This window comes from Bos taurus, chromosome X, assembly GCF_002263795.3.
Source record: "Bos taurus isolate L1 Dominette 01449 registration number 42190680 breed Hereford chromosome X, ARS-UCD2.0, whole genome shotgun sequence".
Taxonomy (NCBI): domain Eukaryota; kingdom Metazoa; phylum Chordata; class Mammalia; order Artiodactyla; family Bovidae; genus Bos; species Bos taurus.
The window spans coordinates 124,888,778-124,914,854 of NC_037357.1; the positions used below are offsets into that span (position 1 = coordinate 124,888,778).

A 26,077-nucleotide genomic window follows, 5' to 3' on the forward strand; every position below is an offset into this window, starting at 1 on the left:
TCTCCTTTAGGAGACAACTTCACCTGCTTGTTACCAAAAACATTATCTTCAGAACTATATGTTGCTCTTAAATCTTCAGAGCAGTATTTTATCTATTCATGACTTTTCATAAGCCACACCCTCACTCCCACTTATAACTCATCCTCACTAAGACAGGAAGAGATCCGCCAGGCTTGGTGTCAGGCAGCAAAAGAGGTAATTGGACTTTTTAGCAACCTGCATTTCAAAGGCAGATTGATGTACCCGAGCCCAGTTTGAAACCTGGATTCTTAGTAAACATTCTTCGTGTTGGGTTGGCTGGTCTGAGGCTGGGCCACCTGGACAAAGTTCTCTGAATAAGCTGTTTGCTGAGCCCACACTTCCTAGCACATCCTACTCCCACTAATTCACCTTCACCACACCTTGTCATGGGGTCTGTGCATCCTAGGATACAAAAATGCTGCTTCAAATCCATCTCTACCTCTTGCCCTTCTGTATTTGAGGCATTTTGTCTCGGAAAAGATCTGGCAATATAGATGCTGATGTGGAAAAGACTGGCAATATAGATGCTGATGATGATCCAAGTCTTTTCCTATTCCTTTTGGATACTTTGCCATATTCTGGTTCAGAAAATAGGATACAATCTATTTTTCAAACAATCTTCCTGGACTTTGCTAATGATCTTTGATGTTTAGTTTCTTAATTTACAGAACTTTTACAAGTTTATGGTTTTGTTTTTAAATATCTTCATGCCATCACCTTGAGATGTTACATATAACATAGATGTAGACAAAGAAAAAATATGCGAAAACTCTGAAGAACTGTATTTTAAATTCAATTTATTCAAAAAAAGCAAGCCATTGCCCCCACAACATCTGCAAGAGAATGTCACCAGCTGTATAGTTAGTAAGATAGGCATAATCTGCTACTTGTTTCAACATCTTATTTGTTTAAAATTAGGAGTTACTTAAGAGCTCATATTTTAAACAACAAACTAAGGATATCATAAAATATGTAAGTAAACACTAATGATCATTCCATGCCTCACCCTTAATTTTGTCTCAAAATTGAAATTGTATTACTTTGGAATGCAGAAAGATAAGAGGTTCCTGAATTGTACTAGTATCTTCATGAGTGAACAAGCTAAATGAAGGCATTTAACATTTTCCAGAATAAATTTCCACAATTGAAAAAAAGAGAATGAAAAATAAAATTTTAAAGTAGTAACAAATAAAAAAAATACCTCTAGCGCTTATATTTCTTCCTGTATTTTCATGATCCTCCACCCCATAAAAACCATGCATCCATCAGTCAACAACCATACTGAACACAGAAATTTGTAATCAAAACTCACTTCTGCTGCTGACTGTCTAAAGCTCCTGAGTCATTGGTTTATTCCCAGAATCAACTGTCCCTTCTTAAGATGTTGGCAAAGTAACTGATTGGTATTAACAATCATAAATTTACTAAGTTATTTTAAATGCAGTTACATAACTTGATTTAATTATGCTTTGGAACAGTAAATTCTCTAAACCAATCATACAGTTATAAGGAAGTAGCAGGAGTCATCGTTTTAAATGTTTTGCTCTAGTTTAAAATACCCAACATGCATTATGAAACAGAACAGAAAAAACGAATGATTTTATTTTACTCTGCTATCCATGGATTAAACCATTCCAAAGGTATACTCTACAATTCATTCTCTATTCTCTGAGGAAGCCCTTCCTTGGGAGAAATTACAACTTGACAAGTATTTTAAAATATTTCACTCTGTATTTGGTATGCAAAGACCACACTAAGTGCTTTCAAACACTGATGTGATCCTTCAGCAGAAGCAAAATCCTATAAACATAAATATTATCACCTTATAGACAGATATGGTAACTAAAAAAAGTCAGCTTTATTTTACTATTCTTAAGAACTTTTGTGCCAGGCCCTGTGTTTCCCATGTATTAACTCATCTAATTTTCAAATTAAATCAAGATTCTCTGAAGAGAATCTTACCATCATGTTCATTGTACAGATGAAAATGTACTAAATTTTAGGAGGTGCCATAATTTGCCCCAAGATCATACAACTGAGAAGTAATAAGGCTAAAATTTTAAACCTAGGAAGATTGATTCTGGAGGCCATTTCTCATCTATGGCAATGCTATTTGCCACTGCCAATCATATATATAAATTCTATTGTTGAAAAGGATATATTCTGAAACACACACACACACGCTCACTCTCTCACTTCTAGGGAGGTATGCTTATTTCTCTTCTGTATTTTCTCAAAATGCTAGCAGCAACAAAACTTTTCAAATAGTTTTCTAAAGTCTGTTATAATATTTATACACCTGAAAGTATGTGCAAATATTTCATATATTTCCATCTTTATCTATATTCAGACTTTTATTTCACAGAATCTTAACTTAGACAAATTACTTGTTACTTTTACATTATGAGCAAAATTATAAAATGGGAGTAAATTCATGCATAGGATACATTCCATGGCAAGTACATACAATGGAGCATTTAACAGAAATACAAAACATTATCCAGGATATGCAATGATAAAAATCAGACTGTTCTCCAAGGAATCCTTCAGAGATCTTTCCTTGACTTGTATTTATTTTTAATATGTATAAACTACCATAGTCTGCCAATACTAAAAGTTAGATTGACTACTAAATTTAAGTATTTCAGACGTAATCAAGAAAGATTAATACTCAGGTATGTATTTTAGTCAGCTAAGAACTGTCTGTTGGGCCCCAACTTTATGTGTTTTTTTTTTTTTTAATATGGCATCCTAAGTTTAACATGAGTGAGTAAGTGAAGTATCTCATTTGTACAAATGTTTACATCCTAGTGTGTAATAATGCATGACAGTAAGCAAAAATTTTTGACAAAAGAAGTACAGTGAATGTTATATGATATGCCACAGAAGTTTAAAACAATTGATCATGTAAATATAAAGAAAAAATGTATTCCACTTTGAGATTTAATTTTATAATATGTTGGTTTAATTTGCTTTGCTCTCTTTCTGAAATGTGAAATATCATAAATCTTTGTTCATGCCCATTCCTTCTCTCCCCAGAGGTAACTGCCATCCTAAAGTTGGTATGTACCATTTCCAGACACATTTTTATTACTACCAATGAATTCATCCATAAGCAAATTTACTATTTTGTACATTAAAAATCATAACTGGCATGTTATTTTACACACCCTTTTGCAACAGTTCTTTTTTTTTTTAAGTACAACATGGTATAGTTGAGATTTAAACATAAATCTAGCCACCTGGGGATAACTGTGCCCCAAGGGGACATCTGGCAATGTCTGCAGACACTTCTGGCTGTCATAACAGGGTAGGGGATTGTCGTTGTTGTTCAGTTGCTACGTCGTGTCTGATTCTTTGCAACCCCATGGACTGCAGCACACACTTCATACCAGCATCTAGTGGTTAAAAGCTACGGATTCTGCTGAACACCCTACAATGCACAGGACAGTCTCTACCACAAAGAATTACCTGGCCCCAAATGTCAAAAGTACTGATGTTGAGAAACTTTGCTTTAGTTTTATTCATTGTAATGGTTTTGTGATAGTCCACTATAAGCATTTCCCTTAAAAAAGAGCCTGACCACTTGTTGAGATCAGGTAAAGCTTTGAAAAAGACTAATTCACTATGAAAAGAAATTTTAGTTGAAAATGGGATGATTAAAAGATTAATTCTTCAAAAATTATTAAAGCTATTAATCAAGGTACTAAAATGTCTACATTCATTTAATTTTCATAAAACAACAATTACTTTTATAACTTTTGCAATATGGTTCCATTAAACATCATATAGTGAACTATCAAAAGATAAATAAAAACATTTTTTGTTGCTAAGAACTCTTACATTTTAAAAAGCATTACAAGGAAAACTCCCATGCTCAGGCTCTAAAAAGAGGATAGACTTATGAAGATATGAATACATCATCAAGAACATGAAAAAGCATGCAGCCAAGAAAGGAAGATGTGGGAAGTGGGATCTTACAAAGAAAAAATCTATAAAACAACTGCCTTCAAGTCAAGTCAGTAATAAAATTCCTAAATAACGAAATCTATTATTTCATTTGTTTCCAATAAAACATCAAATCCCTTCTACCCCCTCTGGGCTGGATCTGCCCCCAAAAATCTTTATTGAGATGTAAAATGAGAATAAATGAATGTAAAATATTTAGACTGCATGCCTAACCATGCCCTCATCTTTCCCCTCTGAAACTGGTCCTGCCTCCTGTCCCATATCTCAGTGAACCCTAGCCAGAAATTAAGGCCCACTCTTTCCATCTCCCTTGTCTGCAATCCCCAGTCCATCCAGGTTATCACCAAGTACTGTTGATTTTTGTTTCCTAAATCTTTTTCAAATTGGTCTACTGTTCTTCTCTACCTGAACACTCCCATCCTAGTTGGAGCCTTTGGAATTCCCACCCAGGGTACTGCCTAACTTCCTAACATTTTTAATATGCCTGCCACTCAGCAACAGGCTCTTCATTTGCAAAGGAAAATCTGATTAACTGCCCTTAAAAGACTCTTCCCAAACTCCCCTGCCCTAAGGACCACATCAAAGCTCTTTTACCTGGTCAGCAGGGAATGGTCCCCAACCTCTTCTTCTTTGGTCTCCCTCTCTTGCCAAGTCCTCGCCATCCTTACCACGATCTCTCCTGCTATTGAGGCTGTTCCCTTTCCTCCTAAAACCTTGGCCCTCCCTGTGCCATTCAACCCTACACTATCCCTTAGGCCTTAGCTCAATTGTCACTTCCTTAAGGAAGTCTTCCTATAGCTCCGTGACTACGTCTGAAGCCCCAAATGCTGAGTAGACACCTCTCCTTCGTAACTTGTATTAAAGTGACACCTTCACATATTTATCTGATTCTACCACAGGACTGCAAGTGTGTAGGTGAGAAATAAATGTATGACTGGTCTAAAAGTATGCTGAGCAAGAGAGAAAGATCTAGTGCAAATGTCGTACTGCATAATGTATTTAAACCTCACATCTTGCCGGCCCGTGTCATCCATCTATTCGGACATCATTTACTAATTTCACTACAGCTTAACAGAGAAAAACACCTTTTCCTACCATAATTATAAAAAGAATAAAAGATATTCCTTGATATACAAGGAACTCAAGCAACAAACCTAAAAACACAGAATACAAATATACATGTTTATGCTTTTTAAGGACAGTGTATCTCTGGGAGACTTATTAAGATCTGTTTCCTTCTTTCTTCAGAAAGTTTTAAAAAATGAGGATAATGAAAGAACATAGAGCCTTCAAAATTTTATCTGGCTCTGTCCAGAAGTCCTTCAGCAGGCAGGAATTGAAACAAGCTCTTTAAGTTCAGAATTATACTGTCTTGATTAAAAATCTCTTTTGCTATTTGGCTACTCTGGCCTCCTACAGATCTTGAAAAGCCACTGCAAAACCAATATCACTTTCTTTTGTTAAAAAAATTCTTCCACAGCATTGCTATAAAATTACTGCAGTTACTAGGTTGCCAATATTTATCAAGTTACATCAGAAGGTTTACTAAATTAAAATGTTATTACTTATTGATTCATTTATCCACCTGCAACAAGGATTGCTCTCCTTCACTATCACCTCTATTCCATTTTGTGACAAAACTAGTAAGCTTTCCTCTAGTCCGGCAAAATATAATATGGAAACAGATATGTCACATAATTACTAATATCTAACATGTGTGTTGTGAGACACTCTGAGTGAAGGAAATTATCACAGACCCAGAACTAGCTAATACATCACTCACAGTCGTATATAGTAACAAGGTCCCCAAATCCTCAGGGCACACATGCTACAAATGCTCCCAGTCATTTTATATTAGTGGGGTTCCAGGAAATGGAGGAAGAGAGGTAAAGCCTGGACCGATGTGGAACAGAGAAGGGAAGAGCCTCTCGAGGTGAGATATAGCAACATGAGGTTAGTAGGAAGAGAAAATGGAGAGGCTCTCTTGGAAATGTAAGCCACATTCTTAAGGAGAACACTAGAATTCCCATAGTCAAGTCCTGAACTGTTTTTACTTGAACATTACAAGAGAACTACCAATAAGGCTATGAGACTTGGAGCCACCTAGATGGCTGAGGTTTGAGTGTCTCAAACATAAGAATAAAAAACAAAAACTTAGGACCATTTAGCTGATAAATGTAAACAAGCCCACATACCTAGAAAGCCTTTATAAATACTTCTAATATGGTCCAGTATAAGTGTTAGTGGATCAATATCAACCTGAAAGCACACTGGTTGATAATGTCTAAGGATGTAACCATGAGGAACTAAGGAGACTAGTTCACATAGAATTGTACACTTAAAATAGCTACTTCTTACTGTATATTGGGTACATTCATTGTATGTAAATTTTACCTCAATAGAGTTGATTTTAAATGCATCATTTAAAAATAATTCACCTCATAGTTATAGACTAATATAAATTGACTGCTCTACTTATTATGATAGATTAGGTAATTAATAAAATATTATCAAGATGAAAAATGAGGCACCCAGAGAACAATTTTCACTAATCCCTCTAGCACAGCAAATAGCAACTCTCTTCACTAGAAAGGGATAGGTAAACTTTCAAACAATTTAGCTCCCTATTTATAGATTATGCAAAATCTGAGATGTACTTGATTTCATATAGCCCACACTTACAGACATTATATACAGATACTCTCAAACCACCTTGGTTACACCAAACTCAGATTTGGTATTGTCAGCAAATGAATGGAAATTTCAAAAAGTACATTGCAATGATGCTTGCCAGACAGCATTTCAGTTTAGAAATATTAACCATCATGTACGTACTGTAGTTACTGTACAACTGTGTTACAATTTTATTTCATTTTGTGCTTATTTTATAACAATGACTAGATAATGAGAAAATGAAAATTCCACTTCTAGTGATCAAATAATAAAAAATAGCATTAATTAGGTATGCCAAATGCAGGCAATCTACAACCTCAATCAGACAATCACTGGATTTAAGCTGTGTTCAACAGTGAGCAAAATTTAAATTTAAATGACGAAAATATATCCTTTAAGACTAAATTTAAGATGTGCCAAGAAAACGTGGCTCTTTAATTTTCTACAACTGATTTAATCTTGCTTTTCAAGCTCTGACCTTGACTTTAACTTGCATTTTATAGTAGTTCAGTCCTTTTTGATTTACAGTTGTTGTTGGTTTAGTCTCTAAGTCATGTCCTACTCTTTGCGACCCCACAGACTGTAGTACGCCAGGCTTCCCTGTCCTTCACTATCTCCCAGTTTGCTCAAACTCACAACCATTGAGTTGGTGATGCCATCAAACCATCTCATGCTCTGTTTTCACCTTCTCCTCCTGCCTTCAATCTTCCCAGCATCAGGGTATTTTCCAATGAGTCAGCTCTTCCCATCAGGTGGCCAAAGTATTGGAGCTTCAGCTTCAGCATCAGTCCCTCCAAAGAATATTCAGGGTTGATCTCCTTTAGGATGGACTGGTTTGATCTCCTTGCTGTCCAAGGGACTCTCAAGAGTTTTCTCCAGGACAATTTAAAAGCATCAGTTCTTCAGTGCTCAGCCTTCTTGGTAGTCTGTCTCTCACATCTGTACCTGACTAAAGGAAAAACCATAGCTTTGACTATATGGACCTTTGTCAGCAAAGTAATGTCTTTGCTTTTTAATACACTGTCTAGGTTTGTCATAGCTTTCCTTCCAAGGAGCAAGCATCTTTTAATTTCATGGCTGCAATCACTGTCCGCAGCAATTTTGGAGCCCAAGAAAATACAATCTGTCATTGTTTCTACTTTTTCCCCTTCTGTTTGCCATGAAGTGATGGGACCAGATGCCATGATCTTCATTTTCTGAATGTTGAGCTTTAAGCCAGCTTTGTCACTCTTCCCTTTCACTTTTATCAAGAGGCTCTTTAGTTCATCTTCGCTTTCTGCCGTAAGGGTGGTGTCATCTGCATATCTGAGGTTATTGATGTTTCTCCCTGCAATCCTGATTCCAGCTTGTGTGCTTCACCCAGCCCAGCATGTCACATGGTATACTCTGCATATAAGTTAAATAAGCAGGGTGACAATATACAGCCTTGATGTATTCCTTTCCCAATTTTGAACCAGTTCGTCGTTCTATGTCTGGTTCTAACTGTTGCTTCTTGACCTGAATACAGGGTTTCTCAGGCAACAGGTAAGGTGGTTTATAGTTTTCTTCAGGTAAACACTCAGTTTCTCTGTTCAGATTTTCTCCCTGCTTCTATGAAGATGGCAGCTGGGTATATGGATGTGGATGGGGTTTTGTAACTTGACTGTGGTAAAGGAAAGACTCACAGATACACATGTACTGGCCCTTGTGCTGTCCCCTGGGGCCTTATGGTCCCCAAGACAAGGTTCCTTATAGGTCTGGACCCCAGACACTGGCCAGACACTGGCCAGACACTAATGCTGAACCCCATGCAGGCTTTGGGCTCAGGGATGTGCTCTTGGCTTAGAGCCCAGGGGTCTGGCCTGGTTGTTTGTCTCCTTCTCAGCTTTAATAGGTAAAGCCATCTATACTTTGCAATCTCATGTATGACTACTACCTGGCCAACAACTAGAGTGCTGATATCAGCCTGTCCCTCAACACAGCATCCCCACTGACAGGTTCGCTAACTCTCAACCTAGTTACCTGGGGTGGGTGATACCTTTGGGATTCCTCAGAAGACACTCACAAGCTGAAGGAGGCCCAGGCATCCTCTCTCCACCTAACCACATCATGCCACAATTTACTTTGCTGTCACTGCTTCTATTGTGTTGAGGCAACCTTGCAAGGCAGTTTCCTCCCTGAGTTTCAAGAGGGGAATGGGGCATAAGCATCCTTCACTTTTGGCTTCACCTGCAACTCAGTGTCCCCCAAACCCAGAATTCCGGACCCCCATGGTGGTGGGAAGGGCTTCCTTGATATCTCAGTTGGTAAAGAATCCACCTGTAATGCAGGAGACCCCAGTTCAATTCCTGGGTCAGGAAGATTCATTGGAGAAGGGATAGGCTACCCACTCCAGTATTCTTGGGCTTCTCTCGTGGCTCAGCTGATAAAGAATCTGCCCGCAATGCGGGAGACCTGGGTTCGATCCCTGGGTTGGGAAGATCCCCTGGAGAAGGGAAAGGCTACCCACTCCAGTATTCTGGCCTGGAGAATTCCATGGGCTGTAGAGTCCATGCAGTCACAAAGAGTTGGACAGGACTGAGTGACTTTCACTTTTATGGTGGTGGGGGGGTGCAGGGAAGAGAATGTCAGGACTTGCCTGCCTTAACTCTGCTCTTCAATCTACATTTCTTCGGCACCTGGAAGGGCTGTCTTTTGTTTCCCTTTTAAGTCTCAAAGGAATTTCCCCTCTGAAGAGGCTTTTACCCTACTCTCTTATCTGGAACCACAATAAGAAAAGATTAGGAGAGAAAAACCAATTTATTGACCAAAGATACATCACCAGGTACTCCAGAAAGATTATCTCCGTTAAATACATAAACATTCAGCTATAATAATAGAAAAAGAAACAAGGAAAGGTTTAAAATTAAAATAGACTAATGATCAACATAAAAATATACAATCCAAATGAAGGCAAACAGCTTGCTATAGATTCCTTGATTGAGAGAAGAACTGACTGTGCTTAACTTCCTCACGGCCAATTTTTCCAGTAAATTATGTAGGTATCGTTGAAGTCAACACACTGAAATTTTTTAGACACTGGTGGGTAAACAAGATACAGAAAGCTAACAACAGCAGATTGTTACAGTAGCAATTGCTACTATAGAAGCAAGTTGCTCACTGATTCCTGGGAGCCCTAACAAAAACCAGACCCATGAGTATAGACTCATACCCTGCTGAACTTAGAGACAGTATAGCTAAAATGGTTATTAAATCATAGTTTAAGAATGTCTGGAAAAAAAAAAAAAAAGAATGTCTGATTTGGGGCTTCCCTAGTGGCTCAGTGGTAAAGAACTCACCTGCCGCAGGAAACGTAAGAAACTCAGGTTTAATCCCTGGGTCAAGAAGATCCCCTGGAGAAGGAAATGGCAACTCACTCTGGTATTCTTGCCTGGAGAATTCCAAGGACAGAGGTGCCTGGCGGGCTACAGTCCATGGGGTCACAAGAGTTGGACACAACTGAGCACACACATTCACACTATCTCTAGATATATGGAGTGTACCTTTCTTTCACATGGGAGATTTATTTCCTGCTTTTAGGGGGACAGAAGTAGGTCAGAGCTTCTTTCTTGCATCAGCTGTTTCTCAAGCAACATCAATTCAAAATAATCAATATGCCATTGTGGCATGTTTTGGGGTGGCCCACCTTGAGCCCCAACAACACCAAGGTTTAGTTTTTTCCCAATTCATGAAAAATATGCCAGGTTTTAGGACCGAAACATGCTAAGGAAGCTCCAAAACTTGAAAGCAACCAAAATTATGTTCTGTATAATATCTTTAAGGTACTAAGGCATAAGGTCCTCAGGTATGGGATTACTACGACACTGCCAAGATGTGAAGGACTGACAGGTAGAGCAAGAGGACCTGAGAAGCTCCCTATTCACACAACTGACCTGGAGTACCTCCAGGGACCCTGTGACCATGCTTTCTGACAGATCAGTCACACCTAGGCAGACAAGGAAACAGAAGGGTACAACCAAAATCTGAAAAAAGTTCTAATCACAGCTTTCTGCCATAACCATAATCCATGCAGAAAACTGAAAAGTACATTCAACTTAGGTAGTAACAATTTTTCTTTTCTTAAAAAACTTATTTTCAAAGGATGTAGTCAATTTGGTGAAAATTTGTTGTTATGCATTGTAAGGAAATCTAGAAAACGCCAGATTCGCTTTCTCTTACCATAGGAAATGATGTGTTTCAGATATAAATCAGCAACCTGTGATATTTTTGAAAGAGCTAAAAATCTGGCTTACCTTTATATCCAAGTAGCCAGTACTTTATCTTACATGTAATACGTATGTAATAAAAGGTCTAAAGTGAACTGTACCATATTTTCACAGTCATGGAAGAGGAACCGCTTACCATCATCACATAAAGAAGCTGGATGACATCATATATGCTACCTCAAGCACTAAAGCAAAAATAAAAAGGAGAGAGGAAGAGAAAAATCCTCAAAGTGGCCATGCCTTTGAAACAACCATGGAATATAAACCTCAAGTAATGCAATGTTTCAAGAGAATTAGCCAAGGAACACTGTAAACCTAACAACATTCTAGTATTCTTGGCAGTCCTTCATATCTTGGCTCTGTCATAGTAAATCCCATACCTGAGGACCTTATTATGCCCTTAGTACCTTATACATTCTGGCTACTTGATTTCAAGAATATCACCAAAGCTTTCTAGTTGAAATCCTCTTCTAGTAACATTTTCCCAAGGCCTCAGTGAGGCCATCAGCTTTGCCAAAATAGATATTTCAAACATACTCTGCTTGTCAATCACTGGATTCATGGAAAGAAATATGTATTACATTTCATGCAGCCCAGAAGCTGTCCAAGACTTCAAGGATAAAGTTCTCATTTCATACTTCATCTCCTAACTTTTAAGAAAAAGCACCTCTGCTTCAGTCACATCTAATCATTTGCAGCTTCTCAACTGAGCCTCCACACATATTTACTTTTATCTGCTCACACTCTGTCTCCAGTATTCATCATTTCTTCATTCATTTATTCATTTGTTCAACAAACAAACATTTCCCAAGCTCCTAGAAGGTAACAGGCATGATGCTAAGCAGTGGGGATACATAGGAAACAAGACAAAAAGAGGGAGGGTCCCTGTTCTTACAGCAGTCACATTCTGGAGAGAAGAGACATAATAAGCAAACAAGTAACAGACAAGAAGATAACAGTAACTGCTATAAAAGAAAGCAAATGGGTCAACTTAATAGAGTATTGATTTGGGTTAGGGAGTTTCCAAGGAAGTGATGTTATAGCTGCTATTTAAATGACAAGAAGCTAACTCTGTATTTCTAGTTAATTCTTTCTTTCCTCCTTTAAAACCTTCCTTTGGGAAGCACTGCATGATCCCCCAGCTTATTCTGTGTGCTCCTCTCTGAGGTCCCTAGCACACTAACCACAACTCCTACCAAGCTTTTACCACAACTACCCTGGAATCTTTGGTTTGCAACTCTGCCTCAAGGCCTACCCCAAACTACAGTTAATAAGATCCTTGAGCGAAGGCACTACAAATAACTCTCGCCCCTAAGACCTAGCAGAAACACGTACAAATAGCTCGGCATGGTGAATTAAGCAGTTCAACTGCTCTAAGTACTTCTTAAGAATCTTACAGGGACCAAGAAGAAATAAGGCAATAGACACACAGGGCATAGAAATGGAATATGTAAATTTCATCACAACTAAAAATATCACAGAAAATAAAGGCTGAAATATTATTTCTCTTAAACAGAACAATCCCCTGAATTTTGAAATAATCTGTTTTTTGACATTTTCATTCTCTGTTGGTCCTAGAACTCCTCAAGGGCAGAGAGTACATCCCAATCATTATGCTGTCATGGGTTTTGCCCCTTCCAGAATGTGGGTTGTCTACAATCACTAATCATGTCCTTCTTGTTGTTTATTCCAGACATCCAGCAGGACTCACTATAGCAGGTGTTTTAACAGATGTTGGCTTAATAAGTTAAATTTAAAGTTTCAAGGCTCTCTCCTGTGGTTCCTCTTGAGCCAGAACTAACAAAGAATCTTTATATATCAACAAGAATGTATTTAAACAGCATGGATGATAAATACATTTCATGGATTGGAAGAATCAATATAGTGAAAATGAGTATACTACCCAAAGCAATTTATAGATTCAATGCAATCCCTATCAAGCTACCAACAGTATTCTTCACAGAGCTAGAACAAATAATTTCACAATTTGTATGGAAATACAAAAAACCTCGAATAGCCAAAGCGATCTTGAGAAAGAAAAATGGAACTGGAGGAATCAACCTACCTGACTTCAGGCTCTACTACAAAGCCACAGTTATCAAGACAGTATGGTACTGGCACAAAGACAGAAATATAGATCAATGGAACAAAATAGAAAGCCCAGAGATAAATCCACGCACATATGGACACCTTATCTTTGACAAAGGAAGCAAGAATATACAATGGATTAAAGACAATCTCTTTAATAAGTGGTGCTGGGAAATCTGGTCAACCACTTGTAAAAGAATGAAACTAGAACACTTTCTAACACCATACACAAAAATAAACTCAAAGGATTAAAGATCTAAATGTAAGACCAGAAACTATAAAACTCCTAGAGGAGAACATAGGCAAAACACTCTCCGACATACATCACAGCAGGATCCTCTATGACCCACCTCCCAGAATATTGGAAATAAAAGCAAAAACAAACAAATGGGACCTAGTTAACCTTAAAAGCTTCTGCACATCAAAGGAAACTATTAGCAAGGTGAAAAGACAGCCTTCAGAATGGGAGAAAATAATAGCAAATGAAGCAACTGACAAACAACTAATCTCAAAAATATACAAGCAACTCCTACAGCTCAACTCCAGAAAAATAAATGACCCAATCAAAAAATGGGCCAAAGAACTAAATAGACATTTCTCCAAAGAAGATATACAGATGGCTAACAAACACATGAAAAGATACTCAACATCACTCATTATCAGAGAAATGCAAATCAAAACCACTATGAGGTACCATTTCACACCAGTCAGAATGGCTGCGATCCAAAAGTCTACAAATAATAAATGTTGGAGAGGGTGTGGAGAAAAGGGAACCCTCTTACACTGTTGGTAGGAATGCAAACTAGTACAGCCACTATGGAGAACAGTGTGGAGATTCCTTTAAAAACTGGAAATAGAACTGCCTTATGATCCAGCAATCCCACTGCTGGGCATACACACTGAGGAAACCAGAAGGGAAAGAGACACGTGTACCCCAATGTTCATCGCAGCACTGTTTATAATAGCCAGGACATGGAAGCAACCTAGATGTCCATCAGCAGATGAATGGATAAGAAAGCTGTGGTACATATACACAATGGAGTATTACTCAGCCATTAAAAAGAATACATTTGAATCAGTTCTAATGAGGTGGATGAAACTGGAGCCTATTATACAGAGTGAAGTAAGCCAGAAGGAAAAACATCAATACAGTATACTAACGTATATATATGGAATTTAGAAAGATGGTAACAATAACCCGGTGTACGAGACAGCAAAATAAATAAATAAAGTTTCAAGGCTCTCTCCTGTGGTTCCTCTTGAGCCAGAACTAACAAAGAATCTTTATATATCAACAAGAATGTATTTAAACAGCATGGATGATAAATCAATACAATGTTGAAAAAGGTATCTGACTCATACAAATCACATAGTGAGAAAGCGCCTGTAGAAATCTCAAAACCAATGATATGAAAAAACAGAAATTAATGGATCACTTCAAGAGAAATTATATATTATTCTCTAACAAAACATGGCAGAAATTTTATATTTTATACTATCAGGTACATAGACTATACATGTAAATAAACTTGATTCCACATTTTAAATGAATAGAACAAATTATATATTTTCACTAAAAAATCAAGTTAAAGGACAAATCTTTTCTGAACAATTATAACAGCTTTATAATAAGCCCCTAAAGTAGAATTTAAATCTAAGGGCATGAGTAATATTTATATAATGACTTATGAATCACATCCTTCTAGTTATACTACTACCTGTATTTTTGTTCAGAAAGGCACTTCTAAAGTAATAGAAAATGTTACCACCATATAAAGAAATGTGATAAACAGATATATATATCATAAAAAATAATTTGGTTACATTTTCTCTTGAGCCTAAACTACCAAACAGAAAGGCAGAAATTTCTAACAAACTCATCACTTCCTACTTTCAGAAACAAATAAAAAATCTGATTATTAGATGACTATACCAGACCACCTGACCTGCCTCTTGAGAAACCTATATGCAGGTCAGGAAGCAACAGTTAGAACTGGACATGGAACAACAGACTGGTTCCAAATAGGAAAAGGAGTACATCAAGGTTGTATATTGTCACCCTGCTTATTTAACTTCTATGCAGACTACATCATGAGAAACGCTGGGCTGGAAGAAGCACAAGCTGGAATCAAGATTGCCGGGAGAAATATCAATAACCTCAGATATGCAGATGACACCACCCTTATGGCAGAAAGTGAAGAGGAACTAAAAAGCCTCTTGATGAGAGTGAAAGAGGAGAGTGAAAAGGTTGGCTTAAAGCTCAACATTCAGAAAACAAAGATCATGGCATCAGGTTCCATCACTTCATGGGAAATAGATGGTGAAACAGTGGAAACAGTGTCAGACTTTATTTTTCTGGGCTCCAAAATCACTGCAGATGGTGACTACAGCCATGAAATTAAAAGACACTTACTCCGTGGAAGGAAAGTTATGACCAACCTAGATAGTATATTGAAAAGCAGAGACATTACTTTGCCAACAAAGGTCCGTCTAGTCAAGGCTATGGTTTTTCCTGTGGTCATGTATGGATGTGAGAGTTGGACTGTGAAGAAAGCTGAGTGCTGAAGAATTGATGCTTTTGAACTGTGGTGTTGGAGAGGACTCTTGAGAGTCCCTTGGACTGCAAGGAGGTCCAACCAGTCCATTCTGAAGGAGATCAGCCCTGGGTGTTCTTTGGAAGGAATGATGCTAAAGCTGAAACTCCAGTACTTTGGCCACCTCATGGGAAGAGTTGACTCATTGGAAAAGAGTCTGATGCTGGGACGGATTGGGGGCAGGAGGAGAAGGGGACGACAGAGGATGAGATGGCTGCATGGCATCACCGACTCGATGGACGTGAGTTTGAGTGAACTCAGAGAGGCCTGGCGTGCTGAGATTCATGGGGTCGCAAAGAATCAGACACGACTGAGAGACTGAACTGAACTGAACTGATACTCTAATTTAAAACATAAGCTATGTACTGGATATTTTTCATACTCCAGTTCCCAGATCTATCTATATGGTTTCATAAGAAAGAAAACAAAAAGTGTTTCTAACTAGAAATGCTGTTTAATTACATTTAATTCTGTGATAACTTTCAAAAGCCCAGAAGCACTTCTTTCAGACACAATCTTGATTTCAAACAAATAATAACAAAGCAAAGTGAAAGTCAAAAGATGTCATATATCAAGAAGAAGTGTGAGAACTTCAGATTCAGAGTCACACTGCCTGGATTTGAATTCTAGCTCCACCAGCTACTAGCCGAGTGACTTTTTGGGCCAGTTTGTTAACTTCTTGGTACCTCGATTTCCTTTGTTGCAATCTGGGTCTAATGATATCACTAACTCTTGAGACTGCTATTAGCATTAAATGAGAAGATACAAAGAAAATGCTCAGTACAGCACATAAGCTAAATGTTACTACCATTATTACCATCATCAAGTTCAAAACACTACTTCTCAGTTCAGTTCAGTTGCTCAGTCATGTCCAACTCTTTGCGACCCCACGGACTGCAGAGCCCCAGGCTTCCCTGTCCATCACCCACTCCTGGAGCTTGCTCAACTCTACTTCTGGGCATTCTCAAATCACCAAAGCAAGTTTCCAGAGGAAAGTCGAGAGCAAGTAATTTGTCCCCAAGGGGCTTCTCCCAACCCTGGAGAGAACTAACAGACCTTACTATATAAAGCCCAGACTCACAGTTGAACCGAACTTCCCATCCAGTAGGTTAAAGAGAGGTGACATTCCTCCGGATTTGGGGGCTGTAGCTTCCACATGAGACAGAAGTGTGTCCAGGACTTAGAACAGTGATGGTGCTTGGAGAGATCCCTCCAGTCTGTTCACTAAGCACCACAGCCTGGAGAGGTGAGGCCAGGGAAACAATGCCCACTGGAGGGCAGCTCCTGGGAAAATGTCTAATGGTAACCTGAATAACAGGCAACAGTAACCATGGCAACAACAAAGCACTAAGGACAACGCCCCTTTCCCCATTTTCCTGGTATGTCATAAACCAAAGGAGGCTTGTATTAGTCCACAGGAAGCAAAGGAGTGCTAGTAATACCAACAAGCCAGGTGGTGACTTAGATTTAGTTTTATTTCTAAAACAATTATATTTCTACCTGAGTGCTATGGTAAAATTAAAATCTATTTCACAGGACTTTGAACTGTAAAAAACTAAGATCTCTGAAGGTAAAGACTAAGTCTCAGTCACAGTGCCTGATACATGGTATATTTGAAGAATGAACTGATGTTCATTATCATAAAATGAGTGTTTACAGAATTTTCACACACACACACGGAAACTTCTAGTTGGTAAAGATGGAGTAGCCTCATTTCTCCCAAGTGCCTCCTCTTAAAACTAAAGACCCCCATGCATAATACACAAAGATAGAAGACAGGATGGAAAGAAGGAGGACGAGTGCCTGGAGACTTGGGGACCTAAGAAACATGCTAGCACTCAGTCTCCTGGGATTCCTCACTATTTCCCATGTATTCTCATCAGGGTGCCAGAGAAGCCTGTGACCTGGAACCCACAAGAGTCGAATATAAAAAAGTGCCAAGAATAGCCTGTTCCCACTGCTAAAAGATCAAGAAAAGCATGAGCTAACAACGGAAAATCCTTCAGGCAATACTCATCCTGCTCAAGAAAACATGAAAGGAAAATCTGCACCACTATCCCACTGAGGTGTCAGTGGGGCTAAGTGGGTAGACACTCTTACACACACACATGAGAAAGCAGGGACCTAACCTTCCATCCCAGCCTGGCAGGGAGTGCTCCATTCACCCCTTTGTGGTGCTGGTGGGTCCAGTCCCCAAGCTGATCTTCCCTCTTCCCCTAGGCAGAAGCAGGCAACAGTACTCTGGTGCCACTGCCAGGGTAGTGTCTTCAGGATGAAGCAGAGATAAGGCGGGGTGAATTAGTGGTCCACTTTTGCTGGAATTCCCTGGTGGCTCAAACGGTAAAACGTCTGCCTGCGATCCAGGAGACCCGGCTTTAATCCCTGGGTCGGGAAGATCCCCTGGAGAAGGAAATGGCAACCCATTCCAGTACTCTTGCCTAGAAAATTCCATGGATGGAGGAGCCTGGTGGGCTACAGTCCATGGGGTTGCAAAGAGTCGGACATGACTGAGCGACTTCACTTTCACTGTCTTTGCTGGGAAGGTCTTGGCAGGGCCAAGTGAGGAGTTGAACATCTGCTCCATCCACCTGCAAGGAGGCAGTGGGAGTAAAAGCAAGATTTCTGCAGAGGTGGGGTCAGGGAGGCCTAAGAAGAAACTGAACATACACCCCTAACCCTCACACTATCCTGCTACAGGAAGGCTACCTGCTCAACAAAAGAAATCAAAAAGGATCCAGAGCCTCATACAAATTGACCAGGATAGAATCAAAATTCACTCATCATACCAAGGACCTTTAGAGTCACAATTTGAATGAGAAGACAAGAGTCTTACACCAAGATGAAATAAATGTTGGAATTATCTGACAAGGATTTTAAAGCAACTCCAATAAAACTACTTCAACAAGCAACCCTAAAATGCCTGTGACACAGACAAGAAATAGCCCCAACCAAAGCCCGCTCTCTCTTGAGCTAAATAAAAGGCCAGTGAAGGACCAGCCTACCAAGACGAAAAACTTTTAAACAATAACCACTCTACTCCAGCCAGACTTAACAGTGAAAATTGTGACTCCATTCATACCAGCAAAGGCAGAGTGGGAAGCAGGCCCAATCCCCTACCAGGGTAGTGTCAGTGGAAGCCACGTGGGGAGCAGTGACAAGGCACACCTGCCTCTCCTGCCCCTCCTGGCCAGGATGGTCAACAGTTACCATATGCAAGTAAGTGCATGCACCCCACATGCAGTGAGGTAAAATAATACTAAAATGTTAGACTTCGGAGCAGAGAATGGTTTTACTGCAGGGCCATGCATGGAGATGGGTGGGTCATGCCTTAAAAACCCTGAACTCCCAGAAAGCTTTCAGCAGAGCCCTTTCCTAGGAAAGCTGAGGGAGGGGCAAACATCTTGTTGAAAATGTGTGTATGTGTGTTAGTCACTTAGTCGTGTCTGACTCTTTGTGACTCCATGGACTATAGCCCACCAGGCTCCTTTGTCCATGGAGTTCTCCAAAGAAAACTGGAGTGGGTAGCCATTCCCTTCTCCAGGGGATCTTCTCGACCCAGGGATCGAATCCAGGTCTCCGGGACTGCAAGCAGATTCTTTAAGGTCTGAGCCACCAGCCAAGGCCCTTAATGAAAACATATTGTATCAAAATATGTGGGATGTAGCTAAAGCAATGCTAAGAGAGAAATGTATAGCACTAACTGCATATATTAGAGAAGAAAGGTCTCAAATAAATAACCTAAATTCTTACCTCAACACTAGAAAAAGAAACCCAAAACAAGACGGAAGGAAATAATAAAGATAAAATCAGAAATCAATGACGTTTCATATAATAATTGACGGAAAAAATCAATGAAGTAAAATCTGTTTCCCCCCGAAATTGGTAAAGTTGATTAACCTCTGCCAAGACTGATCAAGATTTTTAAAAAGAGAGAAGATAAAAATTATCAATATCAGGAATGAAATAGGGGAGATGGCTATAATTCTGTAGCCATTAAAAGGATAGTAAGAAGTACCACAAACTTCACACTCATAAATTGGACAGCTTAGGGAAAAAAATGGGCCAATTCCTTGAAAATCACAAGCTACCAAAACTTAACCAAGATGAAATAAACAATAGTCAGATAATTATTAAATACAGTGAATCTACAATTTTAGAGTTTCCAATAAATCTTCAGGCTCTGATGGGTTCACTGAAGAATTTTACCAAACATTTAAAGTCGAATCAGCATCAATTTTATATAACCTCTTCCAGAAATTAGAAGAGGAAGAAACACTTCCCAACTCATTTAATGAAGTTACTGCTATATGGATACCAAAACCTGACAACACAAAAAACGAAAACTACTGACTGATACAGTTCGTGAACTCAAAATATTAGCAAATCAAATCCAGCAATTTATGAAAAGAAATATGTGCCATGACCAAGTTGGATTTATTTCAGATATTCAAGACCGATTTAACATTTGAAAATAATATCAACAGGGTAAAGAACAAAAATCATATAATAGAAGAATCTGACAAAATTCAGCATCTATTCACGACTTAAAAAAAAAAAAAAGAAAGAAACTCGGGCAAGCTAAGAATAGAAGGTAATTTCCTTAACTTGATAAACATCATCCACAAAACTCTACAGCTAACATATTTAATGGTGAAAGACAATGCTTTTTCCCTAAGATTGCAAAAAAGACAAGAATGTCTGCTCTAATCACTGCAACTTAACACACTATTATAAGTTCTAATCAGAGTAATAAGCCACGAAAAAGAAATAAAAAGCAAACAGAGTGTAAACAAAGGAATGAAATGGACACTATTTACATATGACATGATGGTCTACATATAAAATCCCAAGAATCCACCAAAAAACTCCTAGAACTATGAGTTTCACAAGATTGTAGAATACAAGATAAACTAATCACATTTCTATATACAAACTACAAAAATGTGGAGACAGAAATTAGAAGCAACATAAGATTTACAATTGATCCAAGGAAATAAAATATAAACCTAACAAAATAACTATAGGATCTGTATCCTGAAAATTATAAAATGTTAATGAAAAGAATTGAAGAGAACCTAAATAGAGAAACACTCTACTCATGTATTATAAGACTCAACAAGATGCCAATCCTTCCCAAATGGATATATAAATTTAAAGTAATTCCTATCAAAATGCCAGCAAGTGTTCTATAGATATAGGAAAGCTTATTCTAAAACAGAAATTGAAAGGCACATGACCTGGAATAGCTAATGAAATTTTGAAAAAGCAGAATAAGGTGGGAGGAATCACTATATCTGACGGTGAGGCTTGCTACAGAGCCACATAACAGTAGTCAAGACAGCATGACACTGGCAGAAGGATAAACACTCAATCAATGGGACAGCTCAGAGAACCCAGAAATAGAGCCACACAAATATGCTCAACTGATTTGCCTGCAAAAGAAATTCAGTGGAGGAAGGAGAGACTGTTCAACAAGTAGTGCTATAGCAACTGGTCATCCATAGGCCAAAAAACAAAAAGCCTCAACCTACATCTCAAGCAACCTATATAAAAATTAACTCAAAACAGATCATCGACTTAAATGTAAAATGCAAATTTATAAAATTTTAGAAGCAAACAAAGGAGAAAATCTTTAAGATGAATGACTAGACAAAGAGTTTTTAGACTTACCACCAAAAATACAATCTATAAAAGGAAAAATTATTAAATTACTGCATCAAAATTAAAACATTCTGCTCTGTGAAAGATCTGATTAAGCAATGAAAAGACAAGCTACAAGGTGGGAAAAAAATATTTTCAAACATATCCAACATGGATTTTAATCAAGAATATATATATATTTCAAAAACTCCTTAAATTCAACTAGAAAATGGATGAATGACACAGATATTTCACTGAAGAGAATATACAGACAGAATATCAGTCCTGGGTGTTCATTGGAGGGACTGATGTTGAAGCTGAAACTCCAATACTTTGGCCACCTGATGCGGAGAGCTGACTCATTTGAAAAGGCCCTGATGCTGGGAAAGATTGAGGGCAGGAGAAGGGGATGACAGAGGATGAGATGGTTGGATGGCATCACCGACACAATGGACATGGGTTTGGGTGGACTCCAGGAGTTGGTGATGGACAGGGTGGCCTGGCGTACTGTGGTTCATGGGGTCGCAAAGAGTCGGACATGACTGAGTGCCTGAACTGAACTGAATATAGAGATGTCAAACAAGCACATAAAAAGATGTTCAACATGATTAGCCATTACAGAAATGCAAATTTAAACTACAATAATGTCACCTATATACCTATTAGAATGGCTAAATAAAAAATAGTAATAATGCCAAAGGTTGGTGAGCACATGGAGAATGAGATCAGTCATACATTGCTGATGGGAAGAGAAACACTCTGGAAAAAAGAGTACACCAGTAGTTTCTCACAAAACTATACACCCATTTAGCATATAACTCAGCAATTATACTTTTCAGCATTTATTCCAGGGAAATGAAAGCTCATGTTCACAAAAAAACCTATACATGACTCTTCATAGCAGTTTTATTTGTAATAGCCAAAAACTAGAAAAAACCTGAAGGTCCTTCAATAGGTTAATAAACCATGATACCTCCACTCTATGGAATACTACTCAGCAATAAAAAAGAACAAATTATTGGTTCACACAAAAAATCTGGATGGTTCTCAAGGGAGTCATGCTGAGTGAAAAAGGCCAATCTGAAAAGGTTATATACTATATCATTCCATTTAAATAGCATTCTTGAAATGACAAAATTATAGAGATGAACATATTAGTGGTTGCCAGGGGATAGGTAGAGGATATCTACCTATAGGATATCCCCTTCCAGGGGAAAGGAGGGATATAGCTATGTCGGGATGTAGCTGTGTCTATGAAAAGATTGCATAAGGAATCCTGGTTAAAAAAAAAAAAAAAAACTATCTTCTATCTTGACTGTGGTGGCCACACGAGTCTACATAAGTGATAGAACTACACGTACAGTACACACAAGCACACACACCACAATAGTGCAAGTAAAATTGGTGAAATCTTAATACAATCCATGGATTATATCAATGTCAGTTTTCTGGTTATGATGTTCTGCTATACTTATGTAAGATACTACTATTGGGAGAAATTAGTTGAAGGATATATGGAATCTATTTTATTTCTTATGATTGTATGTGAATCTATAATTATCTCAAGAGAAAAAATTAAAGAAAATCAAGTCAGCAATATATGAAAATGAATGTGAAACAGGAAGTGAGGGTGGCAATGTCCAATCTGATTCCAAGGTTTCATAAGTTTTACAGTCTCCCACAGAAGCACACACCCCATTAGAACATAATTGTGATTCTTCCTCAAGAAAGGTTTTGTGAGAAGAAGTCTGAAAGACTCTTGACTGAACCAAGCGAATGGGTTTTCCAAATGAGACCATCAGAGTAAGACACAGTCAGATGGATTGGCAAGTTTAATGTTGTCCCCATCTCTGCCTTCCCCTGGTGCCCTGTCAGGTAGGAGGAAGCTTCTGATGAAAAGTAAATCAGTTAAAAGAAAAACAAAGAAGCTAAAATTTTTGCACATCTCAAAGTAGTAAGTTTATGTATGATGCTGCTACACATAATTAAAAAAAAAAAAAAACTAAAACCTTCTCTAACACTGTCTCCACAATTCCATTTCAAAAAATCTGTTCCAGCGTATTCTGCTTAGATGAAGATTTACCAAGGAAGAATTCAAAAAGATCAGTGCAGCCAGAAGCTCTCAAAGAAAGCAGTCATGCAGATTGCTCTCTTAACACTTTATTGAACAAAGAACACTCTGTAGAACATATGATGGGCTAGGTCTACACTGCGTGCAGTAAAGCTGAACATGACAATAGCTCAATGTGAAGTGTTAAACAAAATTAGGGTTTTTCATTGTACAAAACTTCTTATGTAGCTGTCATGCAAGAATAATGCATTAAATTCAGCATTTTCACCAATCATCCATCAGTTCGGTTCAGTTGCTCAGTCGTGTCGGACTTTTTGCGACTCATGGACTGCAGCATTTCAGTGGTATGTATTTCAAACAAATTAGTTACACTGAAAAGACTCAAACATCTTTCAACTTCTCTTGGATGCCAAATAAAATCTTAGTACAAATATCAAAAATGCTGGTCACCCCAAAAGACAGACTGCCAACAAAGTTCCAAAATACTGTTTATTAAGTTGGATGAAGGCAAGAACTATCAGTTATTGCAAAATTCATGTAAGAACACTTAATAGTCCAGCTATAAGCATTTCTTTTAAGTTTCTCACATTAATGAGTGCTGTTTATAGTATTAAAATTCTATCACTCAAGCATCAACGATTACATTTCAGAAAAAGGAAATCATTTGTGCCATCTTTCTACAAAAGAGAAAACATTATAATAAACAGAACTAGTATCTATAATAGGATACACTGTGGGTTGGGGGGTAAAGGAAAAATAGTGCTTTACTTTTATGGTAGAAATTATGTAATGTAAATATCATTTTGACCCTTAACAAAAAAAATCCATGAGAAAAGCTCAAATTTGAACCCTGTGTTGCATTATTTTAAAATCTATGTTCATGAGTTTATACTGCATCTGTTTATACCAATACGTGGCAAATATCTATCAGTTTCACATACACTGAACCATTCTAGGGGAATATGGGGAGAAAAAGGCCTTACTTATGCATCACCTAGTACAACTTTTACTTATAAAAATGTAAGTTCTTTGAGTCAATGACTTTAAATACCAACATGTACCTCTGTTAATTCCCTTCTCTCCATCCTCCTATCCCCAGCATCTCGAAAGAACTAGTCTAATGCCTTTGTATCTGCTAAGATTTGTCAATGAGGTCACTGAGTACCACCTCCATTGAAACAAAAGTACTGTCTATTGCACCTTCCTTTTCTTTAACAAGTGAGCAGAACTGTAATGCTTTCAACCACCTGTCTAGATCTCTAGGTAATTTATACTGCTGCTGGCGTGTCTGCTAGCTCTGCAGAATGGCTGCTTGTCTACAATGGCCAGTGGCCAGTAGCTAGATATTTTTTGGAGTTATGCTTGTTATCAGGGAAATCAGAAGTTTATGTATGTTAGAGACAGTCCCATTCAAACTTGCTATGCGCTGTAATTAGCAAGGTTTTGCTCACTTCCTTGTCTGCTGTAACTGTGGCAGAAAACTGTTTTTGTCTCTGGGAACCAGTTCGTGCCTGTGAGGAAACATGGTGGAAAGAGGAATAGTTGATGAGGAGCCACTGGAGGGGCTTGGCAGACCAGATGAAAGGCTCACTCTCTGGATCCTTCAAATGGTTTGTAACGCTCTTGAGTAAGACAGAGAAAAGATCAATGATATTCAAGGCAAGAGACATCAAGGAAACCAGCAGCATGAAGTAGATGAAGATGTTTTTCTCTGTGGGGCGAGAGAGGAAGCAATCCACCTGATGCAGCAGGGGTCTCGTTTGCAAGTGTAAACCGCATTCAGGCTGAATCCCTAGATGTACCACTGGATCAGCAGGAAAGGCACCTCAAAGACAGACTTGAAGAAGATGCAGATGGTATAGGTTTACAGCAAGCCTCCACTCCCACCATTTTCACCTTGCCGTGTTCTTCAAGGCCATACTTGAACTTCCTGATTTCAATTTCCTCTTAGGGTATCTCTACAATGGCACCATTGGTTTGGGCAACTTTGAGTTCCTCCTCTTTCTTATTCAACTTGTCCTCCTTTTGCATCACACAGGACACATGGACTAGGTACAAGAGTGTGGGGACAGATGCAAATATGATCTGCGGACCTCAGAAGTGCATGTGAGAGACTGAGAAGGACTTATCATAGCAGACATTTTCATAACCAGGTTGCCCAACATTACAACTAAAGGCAAACTACTCATTATGTCAGGCTGACTCAACTGCTGTTTCCAGTAGCAGGATTCTGAAAGAGCAAAGGACTGAGAGCCATACCTTCCCTCTAGCTGTGAACCCTGTCAAGGAGTTGGCCTAAAGCACTCTAGTAACTCATGCTGCCTGTTCGCTGTTCTTTCCCTTAAAAGCGAAGTAGGTATGCCAAGACTGCACTCCTTAGAGGATGAAGTAAAATGAAAAAGCACTCAGAACTGTCTAAAGCTTACAAGTCTGCTACTCTTTGGTACCTTCCTCATTCTTTCACCTAACGAAAGGCAATTGCTGATACCTGATAAAAACTAATGTGGATTCATTTTCTATACATGGTGAGTAAATATTCTTAAATAAGAATGTACATATATGAATAATGTGACAAGTTACATAAACAGGGGAACAAAATAGACACATTTAAATATCTCCAATTCCAGAATAAGGTAATCTTCAAAGATTAAAACTCAAGCACAAAAACTGAATTAAAAATTTACAGGCATATATTGGCTGATTCATTTTCAGATGTATCGGGCCATCGTCTCCAGATAATGATATTCATCCCAGCATTATTTATGAGTGCCTAGTAG

General features: G+C 38.4%; 1 protein-coding gene and 1 pseudogene across 3 annotated transcripts in view; both read right to left on the reverse strand.

The window, feature by feature from the left end:
• Window positions 1-26,077, reverse strand: part of CDKL5 (cyclin dependent kinase like 5) — a 178,646-nt gene that overhangs the window by 66,347 nt on the left and 86,222 nt on the right. The gene's annotated exons all lie outside the window — the stretch shown is intronic.
• LOC132344364 (gap junction alpha-1 protein-like) lies at window positions 17,385-25,617 on the reverse strand (annotated as a pseudogene).